Consider the following 17,568-nt stretch of genomic DNA (forward strand, 5'->3'; position numbering starts at 1 on the left):
CATCATTTCATATTTGTGTGAAGTCAACACAAGTGCGGAGTTGTTGAGCTGCACTTCTGATCACATCATTTCATTTGAGAAGTGCTGAGAGGTGACCAGGGTTGCCAACTTAAAGAGATATTTGTTTTGTTTTTTGTTTTGTTTTTTTCATAAAAGCAACTAGCGACCAATTTAGTGACTTTATGGGCAAACTTGAACTCACTTCCTTTGAGGAGAGTTGCTAATATTTCTCAAAGAATGTGCTCTAATGTGGCTGTGGCAGCAGCATGTTCAGTCAACCAATCAACAGCCAGAAGAAAGAATGAATGAAAGCTATAAATTAGCCTCTAGGACCAATCACTATGTCCAGTTAAACAACAACTACTACTTTGTTTTGTTGAACTAAAGTCAAATTAAACTTAACTTTGTTTTATTTTGTTCTCAAAATAGGCAATTTACTACAGCGTGAAATCCTCTCTGATCCTTCAGCCAAGGAATTTAAAAATTTATTGGATTTAGATGCATACTGATGTCACAATAGCGGCTTGAAGAATATTATGATTAGTGTTGGCTTTATTTTTAATGGATATTTAAAATGGATTTATGTAAATACAGTGGGTAACTGATGACTAATGTTCAAGTTAGCACATGCTGTCAACATCTGCAACTCATTTTAGAGCAGATAAACACTGTTTTGTCCATTCCTCATACTTTTGCTCTTATGTTTGCGGTTAACTCCTGATGCTATCTAATATTCATAAAAGGATTTCAAGCAAGTAGTTAAATGGTTTGACAGGAAGTGTACTTGGTATGTTGAAGCTGATATGTTTTGAAGCAGCTTTGTTTTTGTGCTGAGATAAAAAAAAAAAAAAAGTCAACAACTACAGCACAGGCACAATACACAGTCCCTGCAGCTTTCTGCCTCACAGTCCCTCACAAGGATTTCAGTTCAGTCCCGCAACACATTCCCCCCGCCGTGCTAACATCAGTCCCCTGTCTAGTCAGCAGAGATCCGGTCTGCTTGGTGGAATTTGAACTGACAGACCTTGGACAAGGTGCCAAATTTCAGGAGTTTTCGGTGGCAGCTAAGGATTAACGAGCTGATCCCAATTCTATCATTTCCACTAAACAACTCGGCTGCAAAAAGCAGGGGCCACATTAAGTCTAGTGTGTGTGTGAGTGCAGGCGTTCATATGTATCGGTATGTGACCGAGTGCATGGACTCAGCAGCATTAACTGCATTGGACAGACGAGCCATGTGGAAACAACATTATCCTGTGGCAAAGTGAGGGGTTAAGAATCCCAGTGGGGTTTAGACTTATGCATAACTTAGAGTGGAAAGTTTCTAGCACACACAGGTGTCAGTAGACCCTAAAATGCAATCTAGATAATTTTAAGCCACTTTAATTTCCATAATAGGTGCTGCAATCCACACAAACTGAATGTCAGAGTTCAGTGAAATAAGGGACCTGCAGTCATTCCCTTTAGTGTAGTAGCTACACTTAAAATCAGAACATTTTGGACCAAATAATTAACTCTGGCTCTCGCCCCGGCCAGCACAATAATATGTAATCCATTCGACAAAAGAAAACTCATTAGTGACTGGCCATTAGTAAGGGATCCCGCCATGCATGCCTGTGGTCCCAGAGAAACCACACTCCATTTACTGTAGGTGTATTGATGTCAGGACATGCACAGTTTGTCTCTGATTGCCTTCATCACGGCACAAGTCTTTAGGACATCTGGAATCAAACAGATGGATTTTTATTATTTCATAAAAAACTACTCAATGGTTGTTCAACTGTCACTGAGCTACTGACTGAATGCTGCTGCTATGACAAAAGGCTCAAGCTGGTAAAGTTACAAAGTCTATTTGTGTGAATATGTTTACATGTGGGTAATAAAGAGGTGAAGGCTAAAGGACTGAACACAATCATGTTCACAAACAGCTGTTTCCAGATACAGCACAAAATGCAACTAATCATCTTATCAAAGCAAACATATAGATTAAAAATATCTGAAAATCGGTTTCATTATATTTAGAGGTATTTCCATGTTTTTGTCCTCCACAGCTATATACATGTGAGGGTCAAACTATTAGGAACACCTTAACTGTGACCTCAATAATAATCACATCACTGAATTTGTACATTAATGACAATTTCACCAAAAAATGAAACTTTGTGAGCTTCATAAACACAGATGTTAAGGCAAGGGTGTTGCATAGAAGTGCATACAATTGTACAGGTATTGTATTCTACATAAACTAACATTTCTGAATTTGACTTACCTGTTCACAGAATCAATGGTGGTCTGGTACTGGAGAAAAGAAGAGAACCAATCTGAATGTGAGGTTAATAGTTGCCTTTTCATATCATATTAGTGTTGCAAGAATCTCCAGCTGACCTCCTCACTCTGCTGAGAAAAACTTTTCAAACTTCACATGACCTTCACTGTGCTCTTGGAGATAAAAAAAAATAATAATGGGGGAAGGAAGTCTCATTAATTCATTAGCCACTGAAACATAAAAGAACATACCACAGCTGTCTAAAGAACTTGACGCAGACACACTTTTGACCCCCCAGTTAGAGAGAAGTGTATCAAAGGGCTGAACCAGAAAACAAGCCTTCACTGTATTACATCCCCGAGTGTTCACTTACTTTCCCCAGAACTGAAATGATGGGATCAAAGACAAAACCGTCCATTTAAAGCTCAACACTTTTGATTTTCTCTTACAATGCCGTGCATATATGCATGTGCATACATGTGTGCAAGCGATGTGCTCGACTTCTTTATTAACATTTATTTATTTATTTATCTATCTATTTATTTTTTACGCTTGAAGAACCTGCTGGGTACAATAGCTTCCAAGGAGCTGGTATTGATTCAATTAAAGATAAAAGATACAGGAGAAGGGAGAGAAACAGCAGTTCAAAGTATTTAGCAAACTAACAAGACTCTTTCTGCGAATTAATACAACTCGTGTAAAATAAAGACACTTTATCCTCAATTCAAAGTAGAGCTTTTTAAAAAAATCTCGAGTTTAATCCCCTGATATCCAAAGGATGCCAGACAGGCTGGTGATGTAGTTAGGAGGAGAATATCAGTTTCAAGGAAGTGACACTGCTAACAGACACATTTAACCATATTGTCACTAACAGCCTGAATTGCACAATTGTTAAACTGGGTTTGTGCTGAACACTGCATGCTCCCTAAAGGTATTATGACAATATTTGCGAGGCTTCCATTTCCCCCTCAGGTCTAAGCTGGTGTCTTTGGTTTAGCAGTTTACTTTGGAGACCTGTACTTAAACTTTGATATTCAAAGTGCAATGCCCAGTCCTCAGTTTCAGCCATATTTTACAGAGGAAGCTGTCACAGTCGACGTCGTGAAGGCTACTCCAGAGTGCGTGGGCTCTCTGGCTGTGCAATTTCTGCATTAAACTTGTGCCTCCTCCAGTCCCTCTATCCATCCAAACAGAAGCTTCCCCAGGGGTCAAAATTGTTTCTTTATGGCAGCTGCTTCGTTTTTGTGACTGCTCATTATTGCCACCTCTGCAGAATCTCAGCAAATATCCGTGCAGTGTGTTTTAAGAAGAAATGAGCTTGTCCATGACATTTTTAAGGATTTCTCTCTGCAGGTTGTTCCCTCAACTCTTGGAAACTTAAGAGTTTATTACTAACTGGCAAATAGCCAATGGGGAGCAGAACAAATTCTATCAGCTTGAAGGTTTTATGCATTTCTCTGCTTCGATCTATGATGTTAGTTTGAAACACTGTAAAACTCCAGCACCTCAGCCTACCCGACACCACCCTGGCCTGTGGGGGAGGAATGGGAAATAGAAACAGAAACAGAGCTACTACCTAGATCAGTAGGTCAACGATGGATGTTGGAACTGTTCAATAAACTCCACATTCCAGCAACAAATATGTGAGTCCCTAACTAAAGGGAATCTACGAGGGAATAATGATTTTCAACAAAATGCCACACCTACCAACTCGAGCCAGCTCGACACGATTCACCCCAGATTCCCAACGCTTCTCGACACAGCCCTTCTTCTCATGGGCTTCACCAGACCTTACATCCAGACTGCCCGGCACTCACCTCCTCCACTTCCCGGGTTCCCTCTCCTTGTCACCCTACCTGGCTCCGGTGCTCTGACTAGCTTCCTCTCCGCCTGCCCAGCACTCTCCAGACAATCCTGCTTGACATTTTGTTCTGCCCTCAGTCTACACTCTGGAACCACCTGCCCAGAACCCAGGCCCAGCCGCCCTTCCAGAACCAGCTACCAGCTTCCAGTCCTCTCAGTTCTGATGCCCCACCAGCACCTGCCCCCTCCTTCGGGGACATCAGGCCTCCTTGTGGTTCGACCTCCTCAGCCTGAGCCAGTAACTCTGATTCCTGTACTCTGTGTCTAATAAAGAGTCCAACTCTGTGCCTGGTTGCCCTAGGCTGTAACAGACAACCTGAAAACATAATGTCTTGGGCCACGACTATCTCCAGCACAAAGGCATAATGATAAGTTATAAACCCTAAATTTGTCTTTTTTTTTTTTTACAAGTCTCATCCAATCTCAATTGGCATTTTAATATTTGAAAAACTATTAGGCTATTGATTGTTGCAAGTGACTTAACCTATCATTTTTCTGCGGGACCACAAGGGGCTCCTGAGGCTGGTTCCTGCACCAGATCTTAAGCTCCTCTGGCCTATGAGGGCAAAGAAATAGAAATGAGCTGGAAACACACGCCTGCGGTAGCGCGCAAACTGATTTGCAGTGTGCGTAAAGTGTCCTCTGCCATGCAGTGCTATCTAAACTTCTCAGAAACGTTGACTGACTGCAACTTGTTGACGTCTCTCAAATCTTTCCCGAAGCACAGTATATTGTGTCAACGCCGTGAAACCAAGTGTGTCTCCCCGGGGGGGTTAATTGCTGTTGGAGACAACCCACAATGCGCTGCGTATTGATGCATCAGATGGAGCTCCGCAGTAACAACACTTTCCACACACTCTTGTGATTGAACCCTGGAGAAAAGCAAGCGGCTGTTATAAAGTCCTTTAGAGATAAAAAGGAATTAAACTTGAGTCGCTTAAGTGTGCGGAACGACTGAGAATACCGGGTTTAAACGCTCCGCATAGGACCGAGTTTATTGTGTTTATATGCAGACACACGCTCTACCTCTTAAACAAGCAGACTGTGGAGCGGTCTAGGTAACCTACGGCAGCAGGGTCTTCAGTTCTGATGTGTTTATACTGGACGTGCGTAAATGAAGAACACCGCTGCAAGGATTCACTGCATGCTTTTGTGCTTTGCGTTTGTCAGAGATAAAGAAGAGAAAAAGTCACCGAACGAGGAAAAACGTGGTAAGTTTAACGGTCTTTTCTATTCTAATAACCTCTGCGCGGAGCCATGCGTGTTTGTTACCATTACGCGCCGATCTTAGGGCGCAGAATGTATAGCATTACATAATAGTCCAAGCGATACAAAATATTGGGAAATGTAACCCTTCTATTTTAACAAATAGAAAATCCTGAAATAATCAACTCTACCCAAGAGATGGAACAAAGTATGATACCGTTTAAGTACCGATCGTTTTAGTAACAGCACAGGACAATACAGTATGTGACATATACTGTAGAGTAAGATAAGGTTGAGTGCCACAGACTAAATATGAGTCCCCGTGGAACAATAAGAGCTTGACATGGGTCTAAGGGGTTCACGATATCATGTATGAAGCAGGAGGGAGTTAACAGCTGGCTTCCAAGAAAGAAGATTAGTGTTTAAAGGCAAAAACATAACCGTTTAATTTCTTCAAAATGACCGACAGCCCAGTAAAACTTTACAGACTTGTCATTTTTTATGTTATCTCAAACACCCTTCAGTCATCTTCAAGAAAATGATACTATGGAGGTTGCAAGGACTCTTTTTTTGTGACTTGTGTTGTCACAACAGTTTGGGCTGCTTGTTAACATCTTAAGGGTTAGGCTTCTGTCAGGTGAGCAGTTTATAATTATATTAAGTTTAATGTTAAAATAAGGCTGAGCCTAATTTCTTCATGGCGTCAGAATAATCTACTGCTGCACAGTGCTTCAGAGAGAAGCCAATGGTCAGCTGACATTGATGCTGACATTATACTGAACAGCTGTGGCATATGCAACCTATTTGTTTGTTATTATTTGTTTAATGAAGGAAAGCGGGTGGGGTTATGTGGTGCTATTTGCAATAGGGCAACCCACAAGGTTAATATGCTCCATGGGAGAGATTAATGTAAAGCATGTACATTGTAGTGGAATAATATTATGCTGCATGGGGAATAATTTAAATAATTTTGTTCACAACCTCATAATCTGAGTGGTTTGTGAACAAGAATTGCAAAAAACATCATAATATTTTAGGAATAAACTGTTTAGCATGTCTTCCTTTAGTAGCTGCTGCTGAGACAAAGAGGTGAGCAGCCCAAGCATTAAGTCCATTTCAAGCAAGAAAAAAAAATAGGCCTGTCCTCTGTGCTCTCAGGCTTTTCAGGAACCCAACTCTGGCTCTCCTTGCAGTGAGAGTGTTGCATTTCTGCTTTAAGTAGCTGACTGATGTAAGAGATACTCAGCAAAATGGAAGAGAATCACCACCATGGTGCTCTGATGAGAAATATTTTTTAGCACACTTTGTCCCTCCATTTCATTAAGAGACTTGCACATGTGGAGTTTCTTTTTGTTCTCACACTGATACTTTTTCCTCCCCTGTCCTCTCACACGTACACAGCCCTGGTTCACATACACATACACACACACACACACACACACACTCAGAGATGCATACACCTATGTATATGTACCTTATATATCAGCATGCAACTGAAAACTGAATATTTCGTCGACAACCCATCAAACGACAAACTCCTATTCATACAATGCCATCCCAACTCCCAACATAATAATGACACCAATTTTTAATAATCTGGCAAACGGTGGATCTTGGATTATGATACTACTGAATGTCATTTTCTTAGACAATGATGGAGGAGTTTTCCTCCTGCATCTGGAAAAAGAGAGTGTATATTACAAAGAGGATTCATCTGGTTTAATAATTAATGTAGGAATAGGTGATTAATGGCCGATGGCTTCAAGAGTGCACCACTTTTGCAATGAACAATTCTCTCTAATATCTTTTTACACGAAGACACTATAGGAATACAAAAAAACAACAACACACAATCGATCTCTCTACCCCTGTCTTGGTTAGGGTTATTTTTTTTTTTACCTTTACTAATACAAGCTGAGACAGAAATTCATTTATTAGATGCTGGAAACAATCCCACAAGATGATTGAAAAATAAGGAGACTCAAACATTACACCATTGCCATCACCTTTAAACTAACCTGAAGAGTTACCATCACAAATCTACACTGACACCAAGTCCTTAGCTGTAAGTGACTGTTTACTGTATTGCCGCTCCCGATACAACGATATAACAAGTTGGAGAGTGGTGCAAGTTTTTAGCCTTTTCAAAACTAAAACTACAAGAACAAAAGCATCAAGAATAAATCAAAAAATTAATTTTAATACTGTAATGTAAGCTAGCATGTAGCATGCTAGCTAGCTAACTACCTACAGAAGTAAGTCTAGATTTTTTTTAAAGTGTAAAGTGTGTAGTAAAATTTTACTTTCAAGTCCATGTCGCACACCATGCTGTGTATCTTGCGTTTCTTGGGTTGTCTTGAATCCCTTAACACCAAGGACCCTAGTTTGTCTTGTCTTTCTTTTATATCAAACAAAATAGACTTTTTTGTGTTTAATGTCAGACTATATTCCATAAGTTAACACTTTGCATATCAGAAACATTTTTGGAAGATGTTATTTGAATTGTTTTTTGACATGCATATATTGTCTTGTACTCCAGGTTGCCCCGGAGGCTTTATATAGGTTGTAATCAGCTTTGTATTTTAAATTCTAAGGAAGGCACATTGGCACCAGAACATTATGGAATAAAAATCTACACTACTGTCAGTAGTTCTCCTGCTTTTTTTGCAAGTATTTTTTCTTGCCTATTGCTTATAATATACTAACATGTCAGGCCAGTCTGGGCTCAGAATTAATTTAAAGGTAAATGCCGCTGAGGGGTTGATTCGGATGCTGAACTGTGCAGGTGTGTGGTGGGTTGGCCAAACTGAAAACCTGATCTGTATTGTATTTTGAGAGGTTTACAATTCAGTACCCCACCTTAACTCATTGTTATGTAATGTTATCAAACAGATGTTAACTCTCATCCTGAAGATCTTTTCTCTTATAACGTTAGTGTGAAATTAGAGTCTGGACACACGGTACATTTGTCTTGGTAATATGACAATGTAAATAATTATCTCTGCACTGAAATAGAAAAACATGTTCTCTCTATCTTGATGGTGAGGATGCTGACTTTTTGCCATGCTGTATCACATCTGTTGACATCCAATGCATAGTTATCATGATCCAGATTCTCTAATCATAATGAAATTGTTGGAAGCAAAAAGTCAGTCAGAGACAGTATTTTCATCCATTTCATGGAGCCAGTGGTAGTTTAATTAGCTAGCTACAGTAACTAAAGCTAATAACATCTCTCAGGAGCCGTATTTCTGATGGCAGAATTAACTAGCTACAGTGGGTACGGAAAGTATTCAGACCCCCTTAAATTTTTCACTCTTTGTTATATTGCAGCCATATGCTAAAATCATTTAAGTTCATTTTTTTCCTCAGTTCTACACCTTCATTTGAGTCCAGCTGTGTTTGATTGGATGTGATTAGGAAAGCCACACACCTGTCTATATAAGACCCTTCAGCTCACAGTGCATGTCAGAGCAAATGAGAATCATGAGGTCAAAGGAACTGCCTGAAGAGCTCAGAGACAGAATTGTGGCAAGGCACAGATCTGGCCAAGGTTACAAAAACATTTCTGCTGCACTTAAGGTTCCTAAGAGCACAGTGGCCTCCATAATCCTTCAATGGAAGACGTTTGGGACGACCAGAACCCTTCCTAGAGCTGGCCGTCCGGCCAAACTGAGCTATCGGGGGAGAAGAGCCTTGGTGAGAGAGGTACAGAAGAACCCAAAGATGACTGTGGCTGAGCTCCAGAGATGCAGTCGGGAGATGGGAGAAAGTTGTAGAAAGTCAACCATCACTGCAGCCCTCCACCAGTCGGGGCTTTATGGCAGAGTGGCCTGACGGAAGCCTCTCCTCAGGGCAAGACACATGAAAGTCCGCATGGAGTTTGCTAAAAAACACTTTAAGGACTCCAGGATGTTGAGAAATAAGATTCTCTGGTCTGATGAGACCAAGATAGAACTTTTTGGCCTTAATTCTAAGCGTTATGTGTGGAGAAAACCATGCACTGCTCATCACCTGTCCAATACAGTCCCAACAGTGAAGCATGGTGGTGGCAGCATCATGCTATGGGGGTGCTGCAGGGACAGGACGACTGGTTGCAATCGAGGGAAGGGTGAATGCGGCCAAGTACAGGGATATCTTGGACGAAAACCTTCTCCAGAGTGCTCAGGACATGACTGGGCCGAAGGTTCACCTTCCAACAAGACAATGGCCCTAAGCACACAGCTAAAATAACGGAGTGGCTTCCCAACAACTCCGTGACTGTTCTTGAATGGCCCAGCCAGAGCCCTGGCTTAAACCCAATTTAGCATCTCTGGAGAGACCTGAAAATGTCAACCAATGTTTACCATCCAACCTGACAGAACTGGAGAGGATCTGCAAGGAGGAATGGCAGAGTATCCCCAAATGCAGGTGTGAAAAACTTGTTGCATCATTCCTAAAAAGACTCATGGCTGTATTAGCTCAAAGGGGTGCTTCTACTAAATACTGAGCAAAGGGTCTGAATACTTATGACCATGTGATATTTCAGTTTTTCTTTTTTAATAAATCTGCAAAAATGTCAAAAATTCTGTGTTTTTCTGTCAATATGGGGTGCTGTGTGTACATTAATGAGGAAAAAAATGAACTTAAATGATTTTAGCATATGGCTGCAATATAACAAAGAGTGAAAAATTTAAGGGGGTCTGAATACTTTCCGTACCCACTGTATAAATGACACTCCTGCTTTATTCTACCACTATGTGACCCAGTGTTTTAAAAAAAACAATGGCGACAGAGAAGTTTTAAGGCTCCCAATGAGACACATTGTAATGTAGCTTACATTCCTAACAGCTTCTTCCATACAATGGACAGGCAGTACCACATATATGTTTAGCTATCGTTGTTTAATAATTACATGACAGGAGTCTGAGGTAACTGACTTATAGGACTTAACTGAAACGGAGAGAACAAGCAGAGTGACACCTTCATTCCACAGTTGCAACATTTGTCACTATGTAATGTGAACTGTAGCTCCAAATTGTCACTTTTTCAGAATCTACTACAAGTCAGACAAAAACACTTAAGGTAATTTAACAGACTGTCATCCTTACATTGTTTGTCCTGCAGAGTGATTCTGCTGTTTATAGTACTATGCAGCATGTGCTGTGAACATTAGCTGAGCAGCAGCCTCACAGCTTAGCAGATGGCGGTGCAGCGTCTGTGAAGAAGAGTTTACCATTCAGCTGTAACACCCTCCATCTGAGTTCACATCTTTGTTGCAATTCTTTGAAGTGTCAGAGAAAGCTATAAACATGGTGATTTCTCAAGTACAAGGACATGTCAATACTAGAAGAATTGGATATTGAAAATGCAGCACAGAGGATGAGATGAACGCTGACACCATATTCATTAATTGGCCCAACTTCTGACATAAGAGAGCAATAACTACTGTGAGACAAATTAGACTTCTAAACTTAGTGAGAAGCAATCAGACAGTGTGACAGCAGGTCTCAGTGCAGCAAATTCCACCACTTCTATAAATGAAACTGGTGCATTAATATGCCACAGCAGTAAGGCAAACAGCTGGACTTGGACAGTGTCCTCCAGTCAAAGAAATATCAAGTCAAAAAGCCAAGATAAAGTAAACATACAAAGCACTTAGTACACTGGAGCATCAAAGGCTGAGGGTGTACAGTACCAGAAGACCAAAAAGGAACAAATAATTATTACAGAACATCAATCATTAATGGCTAATAAACCTGAAAGCATCCAGAACAGGAACCAGCTGAATCGCCCCCTCTGTAGATAAACCACCGGGGAATACGTTCAGCAAAAAAAATAATTTGTGACATGATTGTCTAAACCATCACCTGGAAGCTACTGTACAGTGATAATGTAATTAGGTGGTTAAGGATATAGCATAGCAGGTGATTGATTGAGCAATCACATCGTACTGTACGGCCGCTTCCCAGTAATTAATCAAAGCAGCACGTTGCAGCGCAGGGGAAAATGAAAACATGAGTTTTCTACAAGTTGGTAAAAAGTTGAGAAAAACAGCCCAATCAGTCCCAATCAGGAGTATGAGAAACAACTCACCACTGCACTGCAGATCAGACACATAAAGCTGAAGATGAAGCCTGTTAACACACATACCAAACAGAGTCTGCATCAAATTTAAAGTTTTAAGTTTGTATTGACCTGTGGGACCTAAAACATTGATGGCTGTGGGTGCCAGTTTTCTTTGGGGGAGGTCTGTGATCTCTGGCAGCTGTAGGAACATGCATGCCTCAACACTATATTATCAAATATCTGTTTAAGTCTGTACTCCTGTAATATTTATATTTATCAGCATGAGCTGTGGCCAGGGATGGCACAAGCCACCCTCAGAATCTGACTGGCCACCCTTTGTGCCACCCCTGCCAGAGTCAAAATGCAATGGTTGTCAGTATTAATGACTGGAAAATGAAAAACAATGACAAAGTGTTGCCTTTAAAAACAACTAACATTTTTTCTGGTGCTTTATAATTGATGGATGACCAATTGAATGAATTAGTTTTGGATACAAGTGCCACTCCTGCAACATACACTCAGACAATCAACCCCATCTAGCATGCAAAAGAATCTATGACATGGATTGACATGATTTGCCTCAGTGTGCAGCAGTGGTGTCCCCCGCTGGGAGTAAATAATAAATGTTGTCTTTCACATGGATTCGTAAAATTATGTATTTGAGTTGCAAAAAAACAAGTTTGAAAATATGAAACTACTCTAAAGAGGCATTTCAAGGACATGACAACAGCACAGTTGGTTCTATACAGTGGAACTATCGCCCTCTCTGCACACTGGTTCAGCCAGCCCAGTTTCTCGTTCATGGTATGCTTTTGTTCTTTCATTAAATCCCTTGTCGCTCTTTATGCTGCAGAGCTTGTTTTTTTTTGTACTGGAATTAAAGAAGTTCAGAATTTTGAGACTGTATCAGTGTTAATCCCTTTGGATTTACAGCCAGGATTATTCACAAGGGATTGAACTCAGTTTTTATTCAGAAAATGACACCCCTCTGCCAGTTTGCTCTGTCTCTCTCTGTTTATCATTATTTTTATACACCATTCTTTCAGTAGAGAGTGTAATCCATTATAGACCATGGGTGATGTTAATCATGTCTTGGTTTCATTCAAAAACAATTCAGAGACCTTGTGTTGTTGTCTTTTTCTCTCTTTGGTCCATGCCTTCCTATTCCTCAGTTTTCCACTTCTCTTCGGTTCTTTCCTCTCTTTCCTTTTATTCCCTTTCCTCTCCTTACTGTCTACTGTTTTTTCATCACCGTCCTCCTCTGTCTCAAACTAATCTGTGGTCGGGCTTCCCACATAATTAGAGCTTAATCCTCTGATTGGGCCCTTTAGATGAAAGAGTAATTACAGATCATAACAATAAGTCACTTACAATGAAAATGAGAGGTGGGGTCACACCAGAATCAATGCAAGACTGTAATCCTCATTCTCATGGCAGCAGCTCTGCCACTCAGGCCATTAGTGGTCAATGTTTCAAGATTGACTACTTGTTGAACAGTGTCTGTTTCCATTACTTGAAATCGGTTGAGGGGGGTAGTTGTCTTCCATTATCCAAGAGTCTGTAATTTGTTGACTGAAAGCCTGTAGGCAGAAATGTTGGAGAAGTGCAAAATACTGCAACACTATAAGGAAAAATACAGGAGTTTAGAAGAAGCACTCACCTGGATTTGCAGTGCACAGTTTCACTGTTTCTGCTTGAGCCAAAATACAGCGAGACAGAGCTGAAAAGTTCAAATAGTGCTGAGACTCTCGTCACGTTTTTTCTCTTAAGTACAGGCAAAATTCAATAGTGCAGAGAGATATTAGTATCCAACTTACTGTGATCACAATCTCTCAGATTCACATTCTAGTCAAAGTTTCTGTTCTTACTTACAAATAGGCTTGCACACATTTTCTCTGGGGTTCTGCAGTGCTATAAGGATCCATTGTGCTTAATTGACAATAAAATCAATACACCATCTCCATGAAGCCTAAAGCTGCTGTGCAGTATTTACCAACTCCTTTATTGCCCCTTTGCAGATACAGTATATTCAAAAAGTAACATTTATGTGTACACTTATAAGAATCATCACAAATTACACGTTTTAATAAAAACAACTAAGCCATCAACTGTATTGCAGTTAGCCACGAGTGCACTGTAGTTTTTCATAGTTCTGAATTCAGATGGTTATTTGTATAAAACATTTCAGACACAAAAGCATTTCAAAGTTCTTTACAAAAGGCACAGAAATAGATAAGAATACCATTTACAATGAAGAGGAAACTATGCAAAATGCTGTTTCACATGAATTCCGATGCTTAAAGACCATATAAAGAAATTAAACCACGTTAACATTTGTCCCTGCAGTTTATTTAGTCCATCGTACTGCACATGTTTTTGGCCATGTACTCTTTATTTAAAGCACTTCTTTAAAAAAAACAGCAACTGATCTTAAACCTTTTAGCATCTTTAAACTGACATTTATATGAAAAATCCAAATAACCTCTTATTCATTCATTCATTGATTCTTATTCTTATTGAATAATTGGAGTTTAGTTTTAGAGCTTGAAGAAACCTGTAAGTGCCCTTCTTATTGCTTAACATTAACACTTTGCAAATCCTCCAGTTGTAATTGAATGCCTGGAGTTATAACCACCCTGTTTACGTTAGCACAGGTATTTGTGTACTTGGCACAAAACCGAGCGATAGGTTCTTGTGCTCTAGCTACAGCAGATCTAATCAACCTGCGCTGAACAGCTCTGCCGAGACCACTCTACACCGGTGAGAGAACAGTTTCTCAACACCGCAGCTCATCTTCCTCACAACATGCACGCTGCTGCAGGGCTCAATTTTTGATCCGTGTTCTTGCTAATCTTCGGCTATATGGAGCTTAATGTTTCAATTCACTACCGTATCAACTGAAAATAAAGATTTGTTCAGAGTGGAGTACTTCTGAATGGGATGAATAAACAGCAAGATGAATTTCCTGTCTGTTAAACATGTACCCCCTAAAAAGCTGCATTTTCTTCTACATTTCATTTAAAAAGTAAACTAGCAATTGATCAAATAGCCATTAAGGAAACTGTAGACACAATCCGTATTGTACTGTATGTCTTCTGTGTAAAACGGCTTGTCCTCTATCTGCCTTCTTTGTTATTACTCTGTACTGTACCTTCTTTGTATCATAACTTTCTGTCAGCATGAGAAAACTAAACCTCTAATAGGCTTTCATGCTGCCCTCTTCAGCGCTCTCGCCAAACATCCGCCGCTGTCTCCTGGATGGATCATTGTTTCCCAACCTCTGGTGAATCACTGCCCCCTCACTTTTATGACTCATACGCACACTCAAACATAGAAGAGATAGATAAAAGCACCCCTGTTTGTCATCGTCCGTTGATATTAATCCCAATTGCAAGGCTCCTTTACGTGCACAAATCGAATTTAGATTTATTGATATTGTTGATCAAACTACATCCTCCTAATTGCTCCCATCATGACATCCAGTGATTGTTCTTTCTTTTGTGTTCCTTTAAGTTATGGCATCACACCACTGTACACATCTTCTTTTTTAAGTTTATTTATTTCGCTGCCCAAAGGACACGATAGCTATTTTTTGTGGTCTGTTAGGGACTTTGTTTAACGTTGCTGACACATCAAGTTCAGTCCACAGAAACAAAAGTCAGAACTGACTGGGAGCGAACAAGAGGCGGACAGAGAGTGGACAAGCTTATTTTATCTAATGTATGCTAATGTATGTAATTCTGTGGTTTAGCAGTGATGCACATGGAAGTACACTTTTACTCTTGAGTCTGTAAACAGTGATGAGTGGTGACAGCAGCCTCGTCTGAAAGGTTAAATGTGGGTTGAATCTGCCTCTAATTGCACATCAGATCTACCGTAATGAAAGGACATTAATATACACTGTTACTTTTAGGCAAATTCTAATGCAAGGCAAATATAGAGGTGGAGGGCAGAGCTTATATTTGATGTTTTTAAAGATATGATCCTTCAGATTTTTATCATATCAAACCTAATTATTGCTACTATTTACAGCTAACATTCATTCTATCTTTGAATAGTGTGCATTTTCCATCATTCCTGTACTAGATTAAAATGCAAGGCTCATGTACAAGGACAGGTACAGTTGGTTGTACTGTGTGCCTCCACCAACCAGTCAGGTTGCAGTTAACATGCATGTCTGTCCAGACTCATAGGCCCAATCCCAACATCCTCCCTGAGGTCTCAAGTTCTGAATGCTCAGACTTAAGTGATGTCAACTGTAAGTGACTGAGTGCAAGAGTCTCCAAAGGCTGGAAATTGTATAAATGGATGTCAGTGCTACACTTAACAACTCTCCCACGACAGTGAGCATCATATAGTCGACATTTCCCTCTGTTGCTTTGACATACACTTAGCAGCGATTTTTTGCAGGACCACCTGTTCTCACCAGGCTTTATTCTGTGTCTTCATACAAAAATGCTTATGTTAGCAGGAGCACTGCAACTGAATGTCTGTCTCCTTTCTAGGGGATTTCACACAAAGCGGTGACTAAAATTTTGCAAGTGTGACAAATGGTTGCTATCAATAACATGAAGTGATTCTGAATATCCATCCATCCATTTTCTTCCGCTTATCCGGGACCGGGTCGCGGGGGCAGCAGTCTAAGCAAAGATGCCCAGACTTCCCTCTCTCCAGACACTTCCTCCAGCTCCTCCGGGGAAATGCCGAGGCGTTCCCAGGCCAGCCGAGAGACATAGTCCCTCCAGCGTGTCCTGGGTCTTCCCCGGGGCCTCCTCCCAGTGGGACATGCCCGGACCCCCTCCCTAGGAAGGCGCCCAGGAGGCATCCGAAACAGATGCCCGAGCCACCTCAGCTGGCTCCTCTCGATGTGGACGAGCAGCGGTTCTACTCTGAGCCCCTCCCGGGTGACCGAGCTCCTCACCCTATCTCTAACGATGCGCCCAGCCGCCCTGCGGAGAAAGCTCATTTCGGTTGCCTGTATCCAGGATCTTGCCCTTTCGGTCATGACCCAAAGTTCATGACCATAGGTGATTCTGAATAGACTGCTGTTTTAGTCATGTAAATAGGGTTAATATTTGAAACCATAACACATTGAATTGCATTCTTCATATGTAAGTGTGGCCTGAAACAACTAATTCAGCAACAAATGTTATTTTGCTGTTACAGTTAGCTAGTATTTATTTCTTAGAACCATGCAAATTGTCTTTTAAAGTATTAGCATCACATCTTTGTAATTGATTCAGAAGATGGATGTTAGAAACACTCGACACACAGATGAGCAAGCGGAGAAAACAACAGACCCAGGCGGCTGGCTTCGGTGCAAGCAGTGAGATTTATTTACAGTGCCAACAGTGCGTAAATATTTACAAGAATAGAGGAGTAGAGAAAAGACCGGGTGTCGATCAGCGGTGGCAGGAATTACAGTCAATGGAGTGATGATGGGCCGGGCTGCGGGTATTGGAGTCACTCCTGGACTGGTCAGGTTGGAGATGAGGATGGCTGAGGAGGGAATAGCAGAGAGTCAGATAAGTGGAGACTGTGCATCGACCTGTGAAGGCGGTGGCTGGCGGAGCTGAGGGTAACCAGGGTCCAGAGAAGAGGTCCAATGCAGAGGAAAACCAGATACGGCGGGTCAGGACAGGAACTCGGGTAAGCGCAGAAGAAAGCAGAGAAAAAAAACATACTAGGCACAAAGGCAAACAAAAATGGCAACATACATGGGGAGGCCTGAAGACAGAGAAAGAACTAGCAGGGGAGTAATCGGTGAGCAGCGTATAAATAAGGAGGGAGACTAAGGAGGCGCAGCTGGTGAGAATCAGTGAATCGAGGCAGGTGTGTCTAATCGTGCAATCAGTGCAAGGGAGCTGGCTAGTGTGAGGAAAAGAAGTGAGGCAGGTGCCACCGGGCAAACCTGACAGGACCCCCCCCCAAGGATGGATCCCAGACAGCCAAACCACCAACCCCAGGTTTGTCCGGGTGTGCTTGATAGAAGGAGGTAAGAAGGGCAGGATCAAGAACGAAGGAGCGGGGGATCCAGGACCGCTCCTCTGGACCGTAACCCTCCCAATCCACTAGATATTAGAAACCCCGGTCCCTAGGGCGGACATCCAGGATCTGCCGGACAGTGTAGGCAGGGCCACCGTCCACCTCCAGGGCTGGAGGAGGCGGGGGCGGCGGGGGGCAGA

At 41.4% G+C, this 17,568-nt stretch overlaps 1 protein-coding gene across 2 annotated transcripts in view; it reads left to right on the forward strand.

Moving 5' to 3' along the window:
* The window catches only part of htr1d (5-hydroxytryptamine (serotonin) receptor 1D, G protein-coupled), a 75,900-nt gene that overhangs the window by 44,216 nt on the left and 14,116 nt on the right, over positions 1-17,568 (forward strand). Inside the window, exon 1 of one of the 2 annotated variants that reach the window (XM_020591081.1) lies at positions 4,883-5,340. The exons of the other annotated variant lie outside the window; for it this stretch is intronic. The gene's annotated coding sequence lies outside the window, so the exon portion shown is untranslated. Of the gene's footprint in view, positions 1-4,882; positions 5,341-17,568 lie in introns of those variants that run through there. 2 annotated transcript variants of the gene reach the window in all.

This window comes from Monopterus albus, unplaced genomic scaffold (genome assembly GCF_001952655.1).
Source record: "Monopterus albus unplaced genomic scaffold, M_albus_1.0 scaffold13.1, whole genome shotgun sequence".
Classification (NCBI taxonomy): domain Eukaryota; kingdom Metazoa; phylum Chordata; class Actinopteri; order Synbranchiformes; family Synbranchidae; genus Monopterus; species Monopterus albus.